Source organism: Pseudorca crassidens, unplaced genomic scaffold (genome assembly GCF_039906515.1).
Source record: "Pseudorca crassidens isolate mPseCra1 unplaced genomic scaffold, mPseCra1.hap1 Scaffold_64, whole genome shotgun sequence".
Classification (NCBI taxonomy): domain Eukaryota; kingdom Metazoa; phylum Chordata; class Mammalia; order Artiodactyla; family Delphinidae; genus Pseudorca; species Pseudorca crassidens.
In genome coordinates, this window is record NW_027136316.1 from 12,293 (window position 1) to 31,924 (window position 19,632).

The 19,632-nt window shown below is 46.1% G+C and overlaps 1 long non-coding RNA gene across 3 annotated transcripts in view; it reads right to left on the reverse strand.

Moving 5' to 3' along the window:
* Positions 1-317: 317 nt before the first annotated feature.
* LOC137218235 (uncharacterized) overlaps positions 318-19,632 on the reverse strand; it is a 44,571-nt gene continuing 25,256 nt past the window's right edge. For 2 of the 3 annotated variants that reach the window (XR_010940556.1, XR_010940555.1), the window contains 2 exons: positions 12,206-12,351; positions 318-6,163 (listed from right to left, as the gene is read on the reverse strand). This is a non-coding gene — a long non-coding RNA (uncharacterized lncRNA). The remainder of the gene's footprint in view (positions 6,164-12,205; positions 12,352-19,632) is intronic. The other variant, XR_010940557.1, reaches the window with a different exon arrangement.

Consider the following 19,632-nt stretch of genomic DNA (forward strand, 5'->3'; position numbering starts at 1 on the left):
CTCATTACCTTCCCAGAACCATGCCTACAGTGGCTAGAGGCCTCTCAACAGCAGAAATTTCAGGTAGCATCAAGGCAGCATGAATGGAGCTTTCAACATGGGAAAGCAAGGCTAGTTCCATCAGGCCACAATTTCCATGGGCACACACAGCCTATATATCCCTTTGGATTCAAACAAGTCAAAAGAGACACAGGTTGCCCAGTGGTTCCTTCCCTGAATCAACTCCTCGAAGCAGGGTGTTCTGCATCTAGTGAACTGCATCAACCAAGGAACACCCTAGCTAGGCCTCGGGCCTGAGGCTCTTCAACAGCCTGCAGCGTTACACGAAGAACTGGGCTTTAGATAGAGTTGGAAGCAAGCCGACTTTCTCCTGCAGGCAGGGTGAATTCAGACAAGAGATCCTAGATGGAATGCAAATCCAAGGGTTTTTGTCAGTTCAGCTCAGACTAGGGCAATGAGTCAGACTTCCACAGCAAGTTGGACGTGCCAAAACAGTGTTCGTGAACCTGTGGGCGTACTGGGGATCTCAAGCTGTCCCAAGAAAGAGTGCAACCTGTTGCCCTACATTCGGCATACACAGAGTGACTCCGAAGGGCTACCGGGACTGGATGTTGCTTAGCAGCCCAGGGAGGCCTGGGGGTACTCCCAACTCAGGCCGGGAATACGGTGCCGACCCGAGTCTCTTAGGTATCCTAAAAAGGGTACTGCGGTTAAGATAATGCAGAAAAGCAGCTGCAGCCTGATGGAAACTGCTGCACGCCTCTGCTTCTGCAGGGCAATTCAGGGCATTACCTACAGGCAAGTGTTCTTGCTGAGTTTCCCGTTAGCGACACAGCATGGTAGGATAGTGAACTTCTCCTCGAGCAGAGTGACTTCAGGTATGAGATCCTCGAAAAATTGTAAGCAAACGGTTTTCTCATGGCAGCTCCCCTTAAGGAAGGTGCAGTGTGTTGCCCATCACTCGATAAACAGAGGGCCCCTCCGAGGGTCCAACATATGGGCCTCGATGTTGCTCAGCAGGCCCACAGGGGTCTGGAGGTACTCAGTAATCTTGCAGGGAAAATTATGCAAACCCGAGGGGCCCAGGAGTCCTAAAAAGGGTACTCCCGATGAAATAAAGCAGAACAGCGACTAAGACCTCATGGAAACAGTTGCGTGCCTCCCTTTCTGCCTGGATACTCAGGGCCTGTCCTCGACGCAAGTACTCACATTGAGTTTCCCTTTAGCTCTAGAGCATGGCAGGCTGAGCTCCACCCCGGTCATAGAAGCACCTGGTTTAGATACAGGAAACTCATGTTCTTCTCATAGCCAGGCGTATAGTGGCTAGAGTCCTGTCCACAGCAGTGAATTTCACGTAGCTTTAAGGAAGCATGAATGGAGCTTTCAAAATGGGAAAGCAAGGTTAGTTCCATCAGGATCCCATTTCCATGAGCACACGTACGATACAACCCTGTGCTTTACAACAAGTCAAAAGAGACACAGGTTGCCAAGTGGTTCCTTCCCTGAATCAAATCAAATCCTCTAAGCAGGGTGTTCGGCATGTAACAAACTGCCTCAACCAAGGTACACCATAGCTAGGCCTCCGGGTCTGTGCCTCTTCAAAAGCCTGCAGTATTACACGAAGAACTGGGCTTTCGTGGCAGTTGGAACACAAGCCGACTTTCTCAAGGAGGCAGGGTGACTTTAGGCAGGATGTCCTAGATGGAAAGCGAAGCGGAGGGTTTTTCTCAGTGCAGATCAGACTAGGCCAATGAGTCAGACTTCCCCGGCATGTTGGACGTGCTAGAACAGTGTTCGTAAACCTATGAGAGTGCTGGGGATTTCAAGCTTTCCCAAGCAGGAGTGGAGTGTGTTGTCCTACACTCGGCATACACAGAGTGGCTCCAGAGGGCTACGGGCATGAAAGTTGCTTTGCAGGCCCAGGGGGGCCTAGGGGTACTCAGTGTTCCTGCAGGGAATACGGTGCCCACGCGACACTCCTAGGTGTCCTGAAAAGCGTACTGCCATTAAGATAATGCAGAGTAGCGGCTACGGTCTTATGGAAACTGCTGCACACCTCCACTTCTGCTCGGCAATTCAGGGCCTTACCTTAAGGCAAGCTCTTCGCTGAGTATCCCGTTAGTGACACAGCATGGTAGGATGATGAATTTCTCCTCGAGCAGAGTGACTTCAGGTATGAGGTCCTAGAAGAATTGTAAGCAGAATATTTCCCCATAGCAGCTCTGACGACAGCCATGACGAAGAATTCCATGGCACGTCGGACTAGCCAGAAATGTGGTCCTGAGGCTGTTCGAGGGCTTTGGAAATGTAGCTCTCCTTAAGGAACGTGCAGTTTGTTGCCCATCGCTCAGCATACAGAGAGGGCCTCCACGGGACCGACATATGGGCCTCAATATTGCTCAGTAGGCCCACCGGGGTCTCGAGGTACTCAGTGATATTGGAGGGAAATGACACACACCTGAGGCACCTAGGAGTCCTGAAAAGGGTACTTCCTTTAAAATAACACAGAACGGCAACTAAGACCTCATGGAAACAGCTGCACACCTCCCTTTCTGTACGGATACTCTAGGTCTTTCTTTGAGGCAGGTATTCACGTTGAGTTTCTGTTTAGCTCTAGAGCATGGCAGGCTGAGATCTACACCCGCCATGGAAGCATCTGGTTTAGATAGAGGAAACTCATTTTCTTCCCAGAGCCAGGCCTATAGTGTCTAGAGGCCTGTCAACAAAAGTGAATTTTAAGTAGCTTCAAGGCAGCATGAAAGGAGCTTTCGAAATGGGAAAGCAAGGCTAGTTCCATCAGGACCCCATTTCCATGGGCACACGCGACACACATCCCTGTGGTTTCTAACAAGTCAAAAGAGACACAGGGTACCCAGTGGTTCCTTCCCTGAATCAACTCCTCGAAGCAGGGTGTTCTAAAGCTAGCGAACTGCCTCAACCAAGGTACACTGTAGCTAAGTCGATGGGCCTGTGGCTCTTTAAAAGCCTGCAGTGTTACACAAAGAACTGGGCTTTAGTGGTGGTCAGAACGCAAGCCGACTTTCTGCTGGAGGGAGGGTGACTTCAGGCACAAGGTCCTATATGGAATGTGAAGCCGAGTGTTTTTCTCAGTGCAGCTCACACTAGGGCCATGAGTCAGACGTCCCTGGCATGTTGGATTTTCTAGAACGGCATACGTGGAACTCTGGGAGTGCTGGGGATTTCAAGTTGTCCCATGAAGGAGTGCAGTGTGTTGCCCTATAATCGGCATACATATTCTGGCTTTAGTGGCAGTCGGAACGGAAGCCGACTTTTTCCTGGAGGCAGGGTGACTTCAGGCAGGAGATCCTAGATGGAATTCGAAGCCGAGGGTTTTTCTCAGTGCAGCTCAGACTAGGGCTATGAGGCAGACTTCCAGGGCATGTTGGACGAGCTAGAACCGGGTTTGTGAACCTGTGAGAGTGCTGGGGATTTCAAGCTGTCCCATGAAGGGCAGTGTGTTGCCTTATACTCGGCATACACAGAGTGGCAGCGAAGGGCTACGGGCCTGGAAGTTGCTTAGCAGGCACAGGGGGGCCTGGGGCGACTCACTGTTCCTGCCGGGAACGGGGTGCCCACGTGAGGCTCCTAGGTGTCCTGAAAAGCGTACTGCTGTTAAGATAATGCACAGCAGAGCTACAGCCTCAGGGAAACTGCTGCATACCTCTGATTCTACACGGAAATTCAAGGACTTAACTACAGGCAAGTGCTCATGCTGAGTGTCCTGTTCGCAACACAGCATGGTCGGATGGTGAATTTCTTCTCGATCAGAGAGATTTCAGGTACGAGGTCCTCGAAGAATTGTAAGCAGAATGCTTTCCCATGGCAGCTCTGACGATGGCCTTGACGAAGTCTTCCACGGCACATTGGACTGGCCAGAAATATGGTCCTGAGGCTTTTCGAGGGCTCTGGAATGTAGCTCTCCTTATGGAACATGCAGTGTGTTGCCCATAACTCGGCATACACAGAGGACCTCCGAGGGACCGACCTATGGGGCTTGATGTTACTCAGCAGGACCACAGGGGTCTGGAGCTACTCAGTGATCCTGGAGGGAAATGATGCACACCAGAGGGGTCTAGTAGTCCTGAAAAATGTACTTCCTTTAAACTACAGCAGAACGGTGACTAAGACCTCATGGAAAGAGCTGCATGCCTCCCTTTCTGTACGGATACTCAGGGCCTTTCCTCGAGGCAAGTACTCACATTGAGTTTCCCTTTATATCTAGAGAATGGCAGGATGAGCTCCACCCCGGCCATGGAAGCACGTGGTTTAGATAGAGGAAACTCATTTTCTTCCCACAGCCAGGCCTACAGTGGCTAGAGGCCTGTCAACAGCAGTGAATTTCAGGTAGCTTCAAGGCAGCATGCATGGAGCTTTCAAAATGGGAAAGCAAGGCTAGTTCCATCAGGGCCTCATTTCCATGGGCACACGCAGCATCCATCCCTGTGGTTTCTAACAAGCCAAAAGAGACACAGGTTACCCAGGGGTTCCTTCCCTGAATCAACTCCTCGAAGCATGGTGTTCTGCGTCTAGCAAACTGTCCCAAACAAGGTACACACTAGCTAAGCCTCCGGGCCTGTGGTTCTTCAAAAGCTTGCAGTATTACACGAAGAACTGGGCTTTAGTGACAGTAGAAACGCAAGCTGAGTTTCTCCTGGAGGCAGCATGACTTCAGGCAAGAGGTCCTAAATGGAATATGAAGCCGAGGGATTTTCTCAGTGCAGCTCAGACTAGGGCAATGAATCAGACTTCCCCGGCATTTGGACATGCTAGAACGGTGTTCGTGAATTGCTGGGAGTGCTGGGGATTTCAAGCTGTCCCATGAAGTAGGGCAGTGTGTGGCCCTATATTCGGTATACACAGAGTGGCTCCGAAGGGCTACGGGCCTGGAAGTTGCTTAGCAGACCAAGGCGGGCCTGGCGGTACTCCGTGTTCCAGCTGGGAATAGGGTTCTCACTCGAGGTTGCTAGATGTCCTGAAAAGCATACGGCCGTTAAGATAATGAAGAGCAGCGGCTACGACCTCATGGAAACTGCTGCACGCCATTGCTTCTGCATGAACATTCAGGGCCTTACCTTGAGGCAACTGCTCACGCTGAGTGTCCCGTTAGCAACACAGCATGGTAGGATGCTGAATTTCTCCTCGAGCGGAGTGACTTCATGTACGAGTTCCTCGAAGAATTTTAAGCAGAATGTTTTACCATGGGAGCTCAGACGATGGTTATGAAGAAGACTTCCACGGCACATCTCACTAGCCACAAAAGTGGTCTTGAGGCTGTTTGAGGGCTCTGGAAATGTACCTCCCCTTAAGGAAAGTGCAGTGTGTTGACCATCACTCGGCATACACAGAGGGCCTCTGAGGGCCCAACCTATGGGTCTCAATGCTGCTCAGCAGGCCCACAGCGTTCTACAAGTACTCACTAATCCTGGAGGGAAATGATGCACACCCGACGGGCCTACGAGTCCTGAAAAGGGTACTTCATTTAAACTACAGCAGAACACCGACGAAGACCTCATGGAAACAGCTGCATGCCCCCTTTCTGTACGGATACTCAGGGCGATTCCTCGAGGCAAGTACTCACGTTGAGTTTCCCTTTATCTCTAGAGCATGGCAGGCTAAACTCCACCCGGGCCATGGAAGCACCTGGTTAACATAGAGGAAACTCATTTTCTTCCCAGAGCCAGGCCTACAGTGGCTAGAGGCCTGTCAACAGCAGTGAATTTCAGGTCCTTCAAGGCAGCATGCATGGCGCTTTGAAAATGTGAAAGCAAGGCTCTTTCCATCAGGCCCCCATTTCCATGGGCACATGCACCATACATCCCTGTGGTTTCTAACAAGTCAAAAGAGACACAGGTTACCCACTGTTTCATTCCCTGAATCAACTCCTCAAAGCACGGTGTTCTGCATCTAACAAACAGCCTCAACCAAGGTATGCCCTAGCTAGGCCTCCGGGCCTGTGGCTCTTCAAAAGCCTGCAGTTTTACACGAAGAACTGGGCTTTAGTGGCAGTACGAATGCAAGTCGAATTTCTCCTGGAGGCAGGGTGACTTCAGTCAGGAGGTCCTAGATGGAATGCGAAGCCCAGAGTTTTTCTCAGTGCAGCTCAGACTAGGGCAATGAGTCAGACTTCCAAGGCATGTTGGACCTGAAAAAAACGTGTTCATAAACCTGTGGGAGTATTGGGTAAATCAAGCTGTCCCAAAAAACAGTGCAGTGTGTTGCCCTACACGCGGCATACACAGAGTGACTCCGAAGAGCTACAAGCATGGATGTTGCTTAGCGACTAAAACCCTATTGCTGATCCAAAAAAGGCACTGATAATATTCCTACGTCATGCCCTGACAGTGTCCCCAGCTAAGGGCCTGACGCTAGGCCTCACTCAGGCCCTGTGGCTCTCCCTAAGTCAGGCACTGGCGCTCTCCCTACCTGCAGCCATGATACTGGTTCTAAATAAGGCCTTGATACTCTCAGTGACTAAGGTCTTGACACTACACCTAGGTCATTTGCTGACACGATCCATAAACTTTACCCTAAACCTAGCGCTAGCAAATGTCCTGCCTCTTATGCTAAATGAAGCCCTTACTCTGTGCCTAACACAGACACTGAATTTAGGCCCAAGGCCATGACACTGTCACTAACTGAGGCCTAGATGCCCATCCTAAATCCGGCCCAGAACTGTCCCTCACTAAAGCCCTAACACTATTCCTAACTCAGCCCCTGACACGGTACCTAACAGAGGCCCAGATACTAGTCCTAACGCAGGCCCTGACACTGCGTCTAACTAAGGCCCTGCTGCCGTCAATATCTAATGTCCTGACACTATCCTGAGCTCATTTCCTGACCCATCTCTTACCACGTTCCTGAAACTGTCCCTAAGTAAGCCCTGACTCTGTCCCTAAGTGAGACCCTGAGGCTGTCCCTAACAGAGGCCCTGATAATGGCTTTAGCAAAGCCCCTGAGCCCGATCCTACCAAGGCCCTTATGCTGCTCCTAAGTCATGCCCTGATACTGTCCCTAGCTAAGGCCCTGACTCTAGAACTCACTCAAGCCCTGTCGCTCTTCCCAAGTCCGGCTCTGATGCTGTCCTTTCCTGAAGTCCTGACACTGGTCCTAAATTAGGCCCTGATGCTCTAAGTTACTGAAGTCTTGGCACTATTCCTAAGTCATGTCCTGACACTATCCCTAGACCTTAACCTAACCTTGCCTTTAACTAATGTCGAGACTCTTATGCTAACTAAATCCCTGATGCTGTCCCTAACTAAGGCCTTGAAATTAGTCCCGAGGCCGTGATGCTGCCCCTAACTGATGCCTGGAGGCTCGTCCTACCTCAGGCCCTGACACAACACCTAACTCAGTCCCTCACACTGTACCTAACAAAGGCTCTGATGCTCGTCCTAAGTCAGGCCCTGACACTGTCTCTAAGGCCCTGCGGCCATCAATATCTAACGTCGTGACATTTTCCTGAGCTAATATCCTGACCCATGTCTTACCAAGGTCCTGAAACTGTCCCAAAGTAAGCCCTGACCCTGTCCCTCAGGGTGGCCCTGAGGATGTCCCTAACAGAGACCCTGAGAATGTCTTTTATGGAGATCCTAAGGCTGATCTCACAGAGAGCCTTAAACTACTCCTATGACACGCCCTGACACTGTCCCTCACTCAGGACCTAAAGATAGGCCTCACTTGGGCCCTTTTCCCATAACTTAGTGAGGCTCTGACGCTGTCCCTACATCATCAAGCCCTGACACTGGTACTGATTAAGCCCCTGACACTGGTCCTAACTAAGGCCCTGATGCTCTCAATAACTAAGGTCTTCACGCTATCCCTAGCTCATTTCCTGACACTATCCCTGGCCTGGAATCTGACTCTGTCCTGAGCAAATTTCCTGCCTCTTATCCTCACTGAAGCCCTAATGCTCTAGTCCTAACTAGTCCTAACTAAGGTCCTGACACTGTCTCTAACTAAGGACCGGAATCTGTCCCTAATATAGGACCTGCTGCTGGCAATAACTAAAATCTGGACACTATCCTGAGTTAAGAATCTGACCCATTTCTAACCAAGGTCCTGACACTCTCCCTAAGAAAGCCCTGCCTCTGTCCCTAAGTGAAAGCCTGAGGCTGTGCCTAACTCAGGCCCTGAAGCTATGCCTACCTGAGGCCTTGAAGCTGTGACCACCTCAGGCCCTGGTCATGTCTTTAACTAAAACCCTATTGCTGACCCAACAAAGGCCCTGATGAAGCTCCTACATCATGCCCTGACAGTGTCCCCAGCTAAGGGCCTGACGCTAGGCCTCACTCAGGCCCTGTGGCTCTCCCTAAGTCAGGCTCTGACGCTGTCCCTACCTGAAGCCCTGACACTGGTTCTAATTAAGGCCCTGATACTCTCAGGGACTAAGGTCTTGACACGACCCCTAGGTCATTTCCTGACACGATCCATAAATTTTACCCTAAACCTTGCCCTCGCAAATGTCCTGCCTCTTATGCTAACTGAAGCCCTTACTCTGTGCCTAACACAGACACTGAATTTAGCCCCAAGGCCATGACACTGTCACTAACTGAGTCCTAGATGCCTGTCCTAAATCCGGCCCAGAACTGTCCCTCACTAAAGCCCTAACACTATTACTAACTCAGGCCCTGACACGGTACCTAACAGAGTCCCAGATGCTAGTCCTAACGCGGGCCCTGACACTGTGTCTAACTAACGCCCTGCTGCCATCAATATCTAAAGTCCTGACATTATCCTGAGCTAATATCCTGACCCATATCTTACCAAGGTCCTGAAACTGTCCCAAAGTAAGCCCTTACGCTGTCCCTAAGGGAGGCCCTGAGGCTGTCCCTATCAGAGGCCCTGAGAATGTCTTTAAGGAAGACCCTAATGCTGATCCTACACAGGCCCTTATACCACTCCTAGGTCATGCCCTGACACTGTCCCTCACTCAGGCCCTAAAGATAGGCCTCACTTAGGCCCTGTGGCCGTACCTTAGTTAGGCTCTGACGCTGTCCCTTCATCAAGCCCTGACACTGGTCCTAACTAAGGCCCTGATATTCTCAACAACTAAGGTCTTCACGCTATTCCTAGCTCATTTCCTGACACTATCCCTGGCCTGGAATCTGATTCTGTCCCGAGCTAATTACCTGCCTCTTATCCTCACAGAAGCCCTAATGCTCTCCCTAACTAAGACCCAGACTAGTCCTAACTACAGCCTTCACACGGTCTCTTACTAAGGCCCGAAATCTGTCCCTAAGATAAGCCCTGTTGCTGGCAATAACTAAAATACGGACACTATCCTGAGCTAATATCCTGACCCATTTCTAACCAAGGGCCTGACACTGTCCCTAAGAAAGCCCTGTCGCTGTCGCTAAGTGAAGGCCTGAGGCTGTGCCTAACTCAGGCTCTGAATTTAGTCCCAAGGCCGTGACACTGTCCCTAACTGAGGCCTAGATGCGCTTCCTAAATCTGGCCCAGAACTCTCCCTCACTAAAGCCCTAACACTATTCCTAAGTCAGGCCCTGACACGGGACCTAACAGAGACACAGATGGTAGTCCTATCTAAGGCCTTGACCCTGTCCTTAACTAAGGCCCTGCTGCCGTCAATATTTAAAGTCCTGACAGTGTCCTGAGCTTATTATGTCCTGGCCTATGTCTTACCAAGGTCCTGAAACTGTCCGAAAGTAAGCCTTGACGTTGTACCTATGTGAGGCTGTGAGGCTGTCTCTCACAGAGGCCCTGATAATGTCTTTACCAATCCCCTTAGGCTGTTCCTACCGAGGCCCTTATGCTGTTCCTAAGGCATGCCTTGACACTGTCCCCAGCTAAGGCCCTGACTCTAGGCCTCACTCAGTTCCTGTCTCTCTCCCTAAGTCAGGATCTGACACTGTCCCTACATGAAACCCTGACACTGGTTCTAAATTAGGCACTGATGCTCTAAGTAGCTATGGTCTTGACACTATCCCTACGTCATTTCCTGACGCTTTTCCTAGACCTTATCCTAACCTTGTCTCTACCTAATGTCGAGTCTCTTATGCTAACTAAATCCCTGATGCTGTCCCTAACTGAGACCCCGAATTTAGTCCCGAGGCCATGAACCTGTCTCTAACTGAGGCCTGGAGGCTGTCCCTCAACTTATCTTTAAGGCCCTCAACTTATCTTTAACTGAGGCCCTGACACTCTCCCTAATTAAGGACTGAGGCTATCTCTGACTAAGGCCCTGAGTCTGTCTTTAACTACTAGCCCCACTCTTTCCCTAACAAACGTCCTGACACATTCCCCAACTAGACCCTGACATGGTCCCTAATAACCTGAGCTGTCTCTCATTAATGCCGTGATGCGGCCCATAAATGATGTACTGCAGATGGCACGAAGGTCCAGACGATGTCACTAATGACCCAAAATGTCTCTTACTAAGGCCCTCAAATTACCTCTAACTGAGTCCCTAAAGATGTCCATAACTAAGGCCCTGACACTATCTCTAACTAAGACCCTCATGTTATCTTTAACTGAGGCCATGACAGTGTCCCTAACAAAGAACTTGACACTGTCTCTAACTAAGGCCCTGAGTCTGTCTTTACCTAACGGCCTCATTCTTTCCCCAACTACTCCCTGACGCTGCCCCTACCCAAGGCCCTGATGGTGTGCCTAATTGCCTGAGCTGTCCTTCACTAATACCCTGACCCTGTCCATAACTAACGCCCTGATGATGTCCCTAACGAACAGCCTGAAGTGTCTCTTACTAAGGCCCTCAAGTTTTTCTCTGAGGCTCTGACACTCTCCCTAATTAAGGCCTTGACACTGTAAGTAATGGCCCGATGCAACGCCTACCTGAGATGCTGATGCTCTCACTGAGACCTTGAAGTCTCTACCTGAGAAGCTGACACTGTCTGTAACTAATTTCCTGGCTTTTTCCTTAACTAACATCCTAATTTTGTCCCTAAATAACGCCCTGACACTGGTCCTACCTACGGCCCTGATGCTGACCCTATCTAAGGCCCTGACGATGTCCCTAATAGACTTAGATGTCCCTCACTGTTGGCCTAACCCTGTCCCTCACCAAGGCCCTGACCCTCTTCCTAACTAAGGCTGTGATGATGTCTCTACCTGAGGCACTGTCACTGTCTATAATAACAGCCGACTCTTTCCCTAACACCCTTATGCTGTCCCTAATAGCCTCATGTATCTCTCAATAACGCCCTGATCCTGTCCATAACTAAGGCCCTGAATATGTCCCTAGGTAAGTCTCTGATGCTGTCCCTAACTAAGGCCCTGATGCTGTCTCTACCTCAGAATCTGAAATTCTACTGTCCTGACTTTCCCTAACTAACATCCTGATGCTGCCCCTAAGTGAGGCCCTGACACTCTTCTTAACTAAGGACTTGTCGCTGTCCCTACCTAAAACCCTGACACTGTCTGTAACTAGTGACCTGACTCTCTCCCTAACTAACACCCTAGTTTGGGCCCTAACTAATGCCATGACACTGGTTCTAATTATGGCCATGATGCTGGTCTAAGGCCCTGAAGATATCCCTAATAACAGCCTGAACTGTGTCTACCTAAGGCTCTCACGTTATCTCTTAAGTGAAGCACTGACACTGTCCCTAACTTAGGCCCTGATGCTGTCCCTTATAGTCTAAGCTGTCACTAAATAATGCCCGGATCCTGTCCATAACTAAGGCCCTGAATATGTGCCTAAGTGCATCTCTGACGATGTCCTGAACAGCCTGAACTCTTTTCAAGTTATCTCTGAGGCTCTGACACTGGCCCTACCTAAGGCCTCACCCCGGGGTTGTCCCAGGCTGCTGGGCAGTTTTCTCTTGTCCGCATCTCTAGCCAGCTGCCTGCCATCGGACACTCTAAGATTATGCAATGCAGTGGTCCCACGTGGGATGTGCCTGTGTAGGCTCACCTGCGGGAGGAGAGTCATGGCCATGCCGCCCTCCAGGGGTCTGCGGCTCACGGTAGGAGCCTCTCAGCCAGTGTCTGGACACAGGGTTCTGTGTCCTTGTTTGTTCTAAATCCCTTGAAGTTACCTCTAACATTTTTAAATGGATATCCCCCCTCTGCATATTTATAATATAAGTTATTTATCACATTAAAATCCAAGAATGACATTCTTAGAATGAGCAGGAGAACACTGGATGCCCCCACAATGATCTATTACTTGGAGGATTTAAAATTCTAATGAGAAAACACTCACTCTCCTCACCCTCTTGGGCATCAGCACAAGGCAGGAATCAGCTGCATCCTTTATTTATCCCTCTGATTTTCCAGAACCTTTCCTTCCAGGAGAAATCTCTGGGCTCTTCGGGAGCTCTGAGTGGTGGCCGTCAGGTAAATCTGAGACTGAAAAGCAAGAGGAAGAGAGACAGAGGAGGAGATGAGAATCGGAGACGGGGAGAAGCAGTGGCGTCCACGTTCAATCGCAGGCTGAGAGTCTGGGTTAGTCTCCAGCGAAGCTAAGGACCACCAGGGTCTGGCCCAACTGGCCTTGTCACCTGGTGTGGGACTGGGGACAGCCAAACCCCCATGGCCACTCTCAGAGAAATCAGGGAGGTGGTAGGGCACCTCTGAGAGCCAGATGGAAAATGGTCATGCTGTGAAATAATAAGATGCCCTTTCCGAAAAGTGAAGACTGTTCTCTTGGTTTTCAAAGACTTGCAAATACTCTGTGTCCATCTGGAGGCATGCTGAAGCCTTCAGCTTTTGAGGGCAGTAATGGGAGTGCATCTGGGCTCAAAACCATCCAGCACTCACTCCCTGAGGGTGCTGAGGATGACCCGTGTCCACCCCTCGGGTGCTGTGGGGCCTGAAATCCCCTGATCACCGAGGACGGGAGGGGCCGCACAGACACTCCACTGGACCACCGGGGGCTTGGCTGCTGGGCTACAGTCCTTTATCAGATACATGGTTTGCAAACATCTTGGGCCATTTTGGATGGTGGATTATCTTATTCCTTGCTCCTTTTATACACAACTGTTTTTCATTTTGAGGAAGTCCAATTCATCTATTTTGTCTTTTGTTGCTTCTGCTTTTGGTAGATCTAAGAAATCATGACCAAATCCAAGGTCATGAAGATTTAGTCTCATGTTCTCTTCTAGGAGTTTTATAATTTTGGTTCTTGCATCTAGGCCTTTGGTCCATTTTGCGTTGATTTTGTATATGGGGTGGGGGGAGGTAAGGGTCCAACTTTACTCTTCTGCATGTGGGTATCCAGTTGTTCCAGAACCTGTGCTATTTGGGAGAAAATACCTGCAACTGACGTGACCAACAAGGGCTTAATTCTTTTTCTTTTTTTTTAACATCTTTATTGGGGTATAATTGCTTTACAATGGTGTGTTAGTTTCTGCTTTATAACAAAGTGAATCAGTTATACATATACATATGTTCCCATATGTCTTCCCTCTTGCGTCTCCCTCCCTCCCACCCTCCCTATCCCACCGCTCCAGGCTGTCACAAAGCACCGAGCCAATATCCCTGTGCCATGCGGCTGCTTCCCACTAGCTATCTACCTTACTACGTTTGTTAGTGTGTATATGTCCATGACTCTCTCTTGCCCTGTCACAGCTCACCTTTCCCCCTCCCCATAACCTCAAGTCTGTTCTCTAGTAGGTCTGCATCTTTATTCCTGCCTTACCCCTAGGTTCTTCATGACATTTTCTTTTCTTAAATTCCATATATATGTGTTAACATATGGTATTTGTCTTTTTCTTTCTGACTTACTTCACTCTGTATGACAGACTCTACGTCTATCCACCTCATTACAAATAGCTCAATTTCGTTTCTTTTTATGGCTGAGTAATATTCCATTGTATATGTGTGCCACATCTTCTTTATCCATTCATCCGATGATGGGCACTTAGGTTGTTTCCACCTCGGGCTATTGTAAATAGAGCTGCAATGAACATTTTGGTACATGACTCTTTTTGAATTTTGGTTTTCTCAGGGTATATGCCCAGTAGTGGGATTGCTGGGTCATATGGTAGTTCTATTTGTAGTTTTTTAAGGAACTTCCATACTGTTCTCCATAGTGGCTGTACCAATTCACATTCCCACCAGCAGTGCAAGAGTGTTCCCTTTTTTCCACACCCTCTCCAGCATTTACTGTTTCTAGATTTTTTGATGATGGCCATTCTGACTGGTGTGAGATGATATCTCATTCTAGTTTTGATTTGCATTTCTCTAATGATTAATGATGTTGAGCATTCTTTCATGTGTTTGTTGGCAGTCTGTATATCTTCTTTGGAGAAATGTCTATTTAGGTCTTCTGCCCATTTTTGGATTGGGTTGTTTGTTTTTTTGTTATTGAGCTGCATGAGCTGCTTGTAAATTTTGGAGATTAATCCTTTGTTGGTTGCTTCATTTGCAAATATTTTCTCCCATTCTGAGGGTTGTCTTTTGGTCTTGTTTATGGTTTTCTTTGCTGTGCAAAAGCTTTGAAGTTTCATTAGGTCCCATTTGTTTATTTTTGTTTTTATTTCCATTACTCTAGGAGGTGGGTCAGAAAGGATCTTGCTGTGATTTATGTCATAGAGTGTTCTGCCTATGTTTTCCTCTAAGAGTTTGATAGTTTCTGGCCTTACATTTAGGTCTTTAATCCATTTTGAGCTTATTTTTGTGTATGGTGTTAGGGAGTGATCTAATCTCATACTTTTACATGTACCTGTCCAGTTTTCCCAGCACCACTTATTGAAGAGGCTGTCCTTTCTCCACTGTACATTCCTGCCACCTTTATCAAAGATAAGGTGTCCATATGTGCATGGGTTTATCTCTGGGCTTTCTATCCTGTTCCATTGATCTATCTTTCTGTTTTTGTGCCAGTACCATACTGTCTTGATTACTGTAGCTTTGTAGTATAGTCTGAAGTCAGGGAGCCTGATTCCTCCAGCTCCGTTTTTCGTTCTCAAGATTGCTTTGGCTATTCGGGGTCTTTTGTGTTTCCATACAAATTGTGAAATTTTTTGTTCTAGTTCTGTGAAAAATGCCAGTGGTAGTTTGATAGGGATTGCATTCAATCTATAGATTGCTTTGGGTAGTAGAGTCATTTTCACAATGTTGATTCTTCCAATCCAAGAACATGGTATATCTCTCCATCTATTTGTATCATCTTTAATTTCTTTCATCAGTGTCTTATAATTTTCTGCATACAGGTCTTTCATCTCCTTAGGTAGGTTTATTCCTAGATATTTTATTCTTTTTGTTGCAATGGTAAATGGGAGTGTTTTCTTGATTTCACTTTCAGATTTTTCATCATTAGTATATAGGAATGCCAGAGATTTCTGTTCATTAATTTTGTATCCTGCCACTTTACCAAATTCATTGATTAGCTCTAGTAGTTTTCTGGTAGCATCTTTAAGATTCTCTATGTATAGGATCATGTCATCTGCAAACAGTGACAGCTTTACTTCTTCTTTTCCGATTTGGATTCCTTTTATTTCCTTTCCTTCTCTGATTGCTGTGGCTAAAACTTCCAAAACTATGTTGAATAAGAGTGGTGAGAGTGGGCAACCTTGTCTTGTTCCTGATCTTAGTGGAAATGCTTTCAGTTTTTCACCATTGAGGATGAGGTTTGCTGTGGGCTTGTCATATATGGCCTTTATTATGTTGAGGAAAGTTCCCTCTATGCCTACTTTCTGCAGGGTTTTTATCATAAATGGGTGTTGAATTTTGTCAAAAGCTTTCTCTGCATCTATTGAGATGATCATATGGTTTTTCTCCTTCAATTTGTTAATATGGTTTATCACATTGATAGATTTGCGTATATTGAAGAATCCTTGCATTCCTGGAATAAACCCCACTTGATCATGGTGTATGATCCTTTTAATGTGCTGTTGGATTCTGTTTGCTAGTATTTTGTTGAGGATTTTTGCATCTATGTTCATCAGTAATATTGGCCTGTAGTTTTCTTTCTTTGTGACATCCTTGTCTGGTTTTGGTATCAAGGTGATGGTGGCCTTGTAGAAGGAATTTGGGAGTGTTCCTCCCTCTGCTATATTTTGGAAGAGTTTGAGAAGGATAGGTGTTAGCTCTTCTCTAAATGTTTGATAGAATTCACCTGTGAAGCCATCTGGTCCTGGGCTTTTGTTTGTTGGAAGATTTTAAATCACATTTTCAATTTCAGTGCTTGTGATTGGTCTGTTCATATTTTCTATTTCTTCCTGATTCAGTCTTGGCAGGTTGTGCATTTATAAGAATTTGTCCATTTCATCCAGATTGTCCATTTTATTGGCATAGAGTTGCTTGTAGTAATCTCTCATGATCTTTTTTATCTCTGCAGTGTCAGTTGTTACCTCTCCTTTTTCATTTCTAATTCTATTGATTTGAGTCTTCTCCCTTTTTTTCTTGATGAGTCTGGCTACTGGTTTATCTATTTTGTTTATCTTCTCAAAGAACCAGCTTTTAGTTTTATTGATCTTTGCTATTGTTTCCTTCATTTCTTTTTCATTTATTTCTGATCTGATTTTTACGATTTCTTTCCTTCTGCTAGCTTTGGGTTTTTTTTGTTCTTCTTTCTCTAATTGCTTCAGGTGCAAGGTTAGGTTGTTTATTCGAAATGTTTCCTGCTTCTTAAGGTAGGTTTGTATTGCTATAAACTTCCCCCTTAGAACTGCTTTTGCTGCATCCCATAGGTTTTGGGTCGTTGTGTCTCCATTGTCATTTGTTTCTAGGTATTTTTTGATTTCCTCTTTGATTTCTTCAGTGATCACTTCATCATTAAGTAGTGTATTGTTTAGCCTCCATGTGTTTGTATTTTTTACAGATCTTTTCCTGTAATTGATATCTAGTCTCATGGCGTTGTGGTCAGAAAAGATACTTGATACAATTTCAATTTTCTTAAATTTACCAAGGCTTGATTTGTGACCCAAGATATGATCTATCCTGGAGAATGTTCCATGAGCACTTGAGAAAAATGTGTATTCTGTTGTTTTTGGATGGAGTGTCCTATAAATATCAATTAAGTCCATCTTGTTTAATGTATCATTTAAAGCTTGTGTTTCCTTATTTATTTTCATTTTGGATGATCTCTCCATGGGTGAAAGTGGGGTGTTTAAGTCCCCTACTATGAATGTGTTACTGCCAATTTCCCCTTTTATGGCTGTTAGCATCTGCCTTAGGTATTGAGGTGCTCCTATGTTGGGTGCATAAATAGTTACAATTGTTATATCTTCTTCTTGGATCGATCTCTTGATCATTATGTAGTGTCCTTCTTTGTCTCTTTTAATAGTCCTTATTTTAAAGTCTATTTTTTCTGATAATGAGAATTGCTACTCCAGCTTTCTTTTGGTTTCCATTTGCATGGAATATCTTTTTCCATCCCCTTACTATCAGTCTGTATATGTGTCTAGGTCTGAAGTGGGTCTCTTGTAGACAGCATATATAAGGGTCTTGTTTTGGTATCCATTCAGCTAATCTGTGTCTTTTGGTGGGAGCATTTAGTCCATTTACATTTAAGGTAATTATCGGTATGTACGTTCCTATTCCCATTTTCTAAATTATTTTGGGTTCGTTATTGTAGGTCTTTTCCTTCTCTTGTGTTTCTTGTCTAGAGAAGTTCCTTTAGCATTTGTTGTAAAGCTCGTTTGGTGGTGCTGAACTCTCTCAGCTTTTGCTTGTCTGTAAAGGTTTTAATTTCTCCATCAAATCTGAATGAGATCCTTGCTGGGTAGAGTATTCTTGGCTGCAGGTTTTTCTCCTTCATCACTCTCAGTATGTCCTGCCACTCCCTTCTGGCTTGTAGGGTTTCTGCTGAGAGATCAGCTGTTAACCTTATGGGGATTCCCTTATGTGTTATTTGTTGTTTTTCCCTTGCTGCTTTTAATATGCTTTCTTTGTATTTAATTTTTGACAGTTTGATTAATATGTGTCTTGGCATATTTCTCCTTGTATTTATCCTGTATGGGACTCTCTGTGCTTCCTGGCCTTGATTAACTATTTCCTTTCCCATATTAGGGAAGTTTTCAACTATAATCTCTTCAAATATTTTCTCAGTCCCTTTCTTTTTCTCTTCTTCTTCTAGAACCCCTATAATTCAAATGTTGGTGCGTTTAATGTTGTCCCAGAGGTCTCTGAGACTGTCCTCAGTTCTTTTCATTCTTTTTTCTTTATTCTGCTCTGCAGTAGTTATTTCCACTATTTTATCTTCCAGGTCACTTATCCGTTCTTCTGCCTCAGTTATTCTGCTATTGATCCCATCTAGAGTACTTTTAATTTCATTTATTGTGTTGTTCATCATTGCTTGTTTCATCTTTATTTCTTCTAGGTCCTTGTTAACTGTTTCTTGCATTTTGTCCATTCTAGTTCCAAGATTTTGGATCATCCTTACTATCATTATTCTGAATTCTTTTTCAGGTAGACTGGCTATTTCCTCTTCATTTGTTAGGTCTGGTGCATTTTTATCTTGCTCCTTTATCTGCTGTGTGTTTTTCTGTCTTCTCATTTTGCTTATCTCACTGTGTTTGGGGTCTCCTTTTTGCAGACTGCAGGTTTGTAGTTCCCGTTGTTTTTGATGTCTGTCTCCAGTGGCTAAGGTTGGTTCAGTGGGTTGTGTAGGCTTCCTGGTGGAGGGGACTAGTGCCTGTGCTGTGGTGGATGAGGCTGGATCTTGTCTCTCTAGTGGGCAGGTTCACGTCTGGTGGTGTGTTTTGGGGTGTCTGTGGCCTTATTATGATTTTGGGCAGCCTCTCTGCTAATGGGTGGGGTTGTGTTCCTGTTTTGCTAGTTGTTTGGCATAGGTTGTCCAGCACTGTGGCTTCCTGGTTGTTGAGTGAAGCTGGGAGCTGGTGTTAAGATGGAGATCTCTGGGAGATTTTCGTCGTTTGATATTATGTGGAGCTGGGAGGTCTCTTGTTGACCAGTGTCCTGAAGTTGGCTCTCCTACCTCAGAGGCAGAGCCCTGACTCCTGGCTGGAGCACCAAGAGCCTTTCATCCACACAGCTCAGAATAAAAGGGAGAAAAAGTAGAGAGAATTAGTAAAAGTATGAGGAAAGAAAGAAGGAAAGGAGGAAAGGAAGGAAGGAAGGAAGGAAGAAAGAAAGAAGCAAAGAAGGAAAGAAGGCAAGAAGGAAAGAAAGGAGAGAGGGAGGGAGGAAGGAAGGAAGGAGGGAAAGAAGGAAAAAAGACAGACAGAAAGAAGATACAGTAAAAATAAAATAAAGTATAATAAAGTTATTGAATTAAAAAATTCTTATTTAGGAAAAAAAAAAAGGGACGGATAGAACCTTAGGACAAATGTTGGAAGCAAAGCTATACAGACAAAATCTTACACAGGAGCATACACATACACCCTCACTAAAAGAGGTAAAGGGGGAAAAATCATAAATCTTGCTCTCAGAGACCACCTCCTCAATTTGGTATGATTCGTTGTCTAAAGGAGGGAAGGAAGGAAGGAAAGAAAGAAAGAAAGAACGAAGGTAAAGTATAATAACGTTATTAAAATTAAAATTAATTATTAAGAAAAAAATTTTTAAAAAAACCATGGACAGACAGAACCCTAGGACAAATGGTGGAAGCAAGACTATACAGACAAGATCTCACACAGAAGCATACACATACACATTCACAAAAAGAGGAAAAGGGAAAAAAAAAATCATAGATCTTGCTCCTAAAGTCCACTTCCTTAATTTGGG